The sequence below is a fragment of the Pistacia vera genome, unplaced genomic scaffold, assembly GCF_008641045.1.
Source record: "Pistacia vera cultivar Batoury unplaced genomic scaffold, PisVer_v2 Contig1034, whole genome shotgun sequence".
In the NCBI taxonomy this organism is placed as follows: domain Eukaryota; kingdom Viridiplantae; phylum Streptophyta; class Magnoliopsida; order Sapindales; family Anacardiaceae; genus Pistacia; species Pistacia vera.
Window position 1 is genome coordinate 161261 of NW_022195066.1, and position 4033 is coordinate 165293.

The 4033-nt window shown below is 29.4% G+C and overlaps 1 pseudogene; it reads right to left on the minus strand.

Moving 5' to 3' along the window:
- LOC116124284 lies at positions 1-1012 on the minus strand (annotated as a pseudogene).
- Between the last annotated feature and the right edge of the window lie 3021 nt (positions 1013-4033).

Consider the following 4033-nt stretch of genomic DNA (forward strand, 5'->3'; position numbering starts at 1 on the left):
CTATTTTGACTCTTTGAATTTCGAGTTATTGCGTTCAGCAAAACCAATACTAGGATCCTTCCCCTCTCTAATTGCATTCCGGAATTTCTCAATCCTCTCAAGAATTCCCTTCACTGCCAAATCAAATGCATCTCCAAGATTCTCATCCTTTCTAACCCTCCTAGGATATGAATTATTATCCCTGGAATCAACCTTATAACTTCCTCTCTCATGCGCGACCCTCTTCCTTTGAAAATTTAATCAATGTCTTATTAACCCTAAATTCCCTCACCCATAGATTTTTCTCTGGTATAAATACAGAATCTTAGTATAATTCTTGGTTAAATGCCACGTGTACTGCATATAAGCGCTACCCGGATGGAAAAAAAACTGGAATCAACCTGATAAAATAGACTCGAATGCTGATCTCTGGTCAATGAATCCCCAGGCTGTAAGCAAAATATTGAACTTTGATAGAGTTTCATACGAATTGGGTTATCGCAATTGGTTACCCCCTCTCTACAATCCAGCAATTTACACGTCCTACTCGGCTTGCCATTGGTCGATGAGAATACTCCGAATAGAAGTTTTCATCGAGGGCCGTGGGGCACCGGAGAAAGAGAACAAATATGGTCGCTCTTGTCTTCTCATTCTGTCCTGCCACTCCACCACCTCACTGTCTTCGAAGGGTGAAACGTGTCGGATATGGTATGGCCAGGTCGTTGTTCCAAGGCCTTGCTTCAATTGATAACATTTTTATTTTATTTGATTCAAAAAAATCTGAACTTGCTTCCCCAGCACCTCTTCTGTCTATTTCTCTCCTGAAATCAGGCAATCCTTCCTCCGATTAAGAAATGGTCTCTACCCCACATTCGTTTCCATTCAGGTCTTTCTCTACCCATTTGAGTAGATTAAGACCAGGTGAATCTTTCATCGAAATGTCGAAATTACCCCATAGATATGGCATAATATCATACCTAAATAATATGGTACAAAAATTGCTGATGCAATTGATGAATCGTTGGTTAAACACCTCGTATGTTTTCATTCTGTTTGGGAATTAACTTCTAATAAAAATTGGTTTTTGCAAACCAACTTTTGTGGATAAAATCCTAGAAGAGTTTTCTATCTGAGGACCATAACCTGAGTTCTCTGCGTATTTACACACAGGAAATTTATTGTTCCTGGGACAGTAAAATTACAATTCTTGACCACGTCTTCATTGAACCGGCTTGGAAATCATGTTATAGATATGTCGACCCAGACATAATCTAATTTACCTTAGTTATGTTTTGTTTTCCCAAGATAAGCATTCCACATAACTGTTTACTAAAAGTTTAATATCAAACTTGCTACCTGTGACACATGAATAAAAATACGAAGCAACAATCCAAAAAACAACGATGACTAGAATACAAACCGAGTTGACTGCCATAATTTCTAATGAATGGTTTCTCCATTTGATCTTGACGGGCTTCCACTAATGCAGCAGACAATGAGAGAAGCTCCCTGAAAGTTGTGTGTCAACAAAGCTGCAATGGAAGCAAGAGTTTTTCCAACTCTTGTATCATATGTTCTTTAAGATTATCTAACATTTATACATGGCGGAGCCAGAAATTTGCGTACAATTAAAAATTAATATAAAGAAAATCTATATATATATATATATAATATATATAATATTATAATTTATTACACTGATACTCCAACTTGGGACACCTTGAGCTGTGTGTAGATGCCCAGTTGAAGTTGATAAATTAATAAATTTATTTTAACTTGGCTATGAATATGCACAGTTTTTAAAACGCTTCAGCTTCCTAGAAGATAAACCTAGTTTACCCTATTCTCAAGCAAAATACTACATAATTACTGGATGAATTTCCTCCTTTAATCCCCCTAAATACCTTGTATTCCGACCTCTACACCTGTTTAGCTTTCACTGCAAATTTCGTTAATAAGTTGTTTAATTCGTAATTAACCTTTGCTTCATCTAATTGCTTGTAGATTATTGATTTACTCCAATAACTTCGTAAACAAGAAAAACTTTAATTTTATGCGTTCGCCAATCTCGAAGAATAATGTCAAACTCAAATTGCTTTATTGTTTAAGGACTTATGTTATCATCATTGACGAATTTTATCAAACTCCCCACCTTCATTCTTTAAAAAAATTATGCCAGTAATCAGGCAAGTAGCCATGTGGATTCAATTGAACCCACCAATAAAAAAAAAAAAAAAAAAAAAATTATGTTTTATGAATTTATAATTTTGACCCCATTGTAATAAAAAAAAAAAAAAAAAAAAAAAAATTATGTTTTATGAAATTTATAATTTTGACCCCATTTAAATTCATGTTAATTCCACAAAAATGAATTATTAATTAACATTTTTTTAAATTTTCTCTCTTCTTCATTTATTTTTATTTTCTCTCATATTATTTTTTTCCTTTGGTTAGATATTCAAGAAATGTTACTCCTTTAGATTATAAGGTAAGATAATATATATATTTTTTTTTTACTTTAAATTCTTTTCTTTTAACTTTTTTAATTAATGAAAGATTATGAGCTATAAGTTTTTGTTGAGTTTAATAAATGAGTTTAAAATTAGAAAATGAAATTTCTAGATTTTGATATGGGTTTTAATTTAATTCTGTTTATGTTGAGGTATGGGTTAATTAGTTGTTATTTTAAGTTGGGTTTGATAAATTTTGATTAATTATTGACTTAATTTTGAATGAGTTTAAAGAATTGAAGAAACCCTAAATTGTAGAGATTTGTGGATTTAATTTAATTTTAATATATATTAGTTAATTGCTTGATATTTAGAGTTGGATTTGATAAATTTTCATAGGTTTATGAGTTGAATTTTATTGGGTTATTACAAATTATTTGAAAAGCTTAAATGATAAGATTTGAGGTTTTGATTTATCAACTTAATTGTTTGACTTTTGATCCCACTAAATAAAAATCCTTGCTGCATCCCTGTGTTTTGTTTGTTTTTACTCTTTTTCTCTTATAGTTAAATAATTGGACTCTTTTAGTTTTTTTTTTTTTAATTATTATTATTATAACTTATTTTTAGATAAATTCACTTATAGAAAAAGTTAAATTTCATAAACTTATATCTAAATTCTGAAAATTTTAACACACACATAAATTAAATTACGTACCTAATATGCCCTTATTCTATAAAAATATTAAATAAGAACAAAAAAGAATTTATTTAAAAGAATTTCAAGTGTGTTGATCATTACAGCAGTCAAATTAGAAAACAATCGCAGAAACCGATTGATGATGATCATTTTTTTAAATGAGGTTTAATATAATGCTACAGTTGAAGTCCAAACAATACTTTGAGCTACAAACCAAAAGCTCAAGGCTCTTCTTGCACTTGATGAGTGGATTTATTAGCACCCCATCAATAAACTAAAGAAACCCACTTTTTTATAGTTTATAAACTTTAATTTCTTAGTTTTCACAAATACTCTTGAAACCCCATTATTATCTCATAAACCCCTAATTTTTATATGCTATTCAAATTATACTTAAAACTAAAAAAATAGTTTAATGTCAGAAAAAGATTTCCAATGTGATATATGAAGTTACAAGCAATACAAAATTATAATTTTTTAGTAGCTTCTCAATTATTATTTTTATTTTTTTAATTCAAGTTATATCTATAATGAGAAATAGTTGGAAAAGATAGAGATTTCATGTTAACAAATGTCGAGCCTAGTTTTATGTTATTTTTTTTTTTATATATAAAATATTTTTGCTTATTATACTTCTATCAACATAATGATATTAATAATATATATATATTTTTTTTATGTTCACTCTTTTTGTATCTTATTCATATATAGTATCACTAAATTAGTTAATATACGTATAGATGTGTTATGTTCTTTAAGTAAATTATTTGTAAAGATTTTATTTGAGAATATGTAAGATATTAATTTGGAATGTTAAACGTCAAATGAGCTTGATCTAAGGATGATTGTAATGATCGATATTGTTAGAATCCTTTAATCTATTGCTTTTCCAAGTTGACTTTTA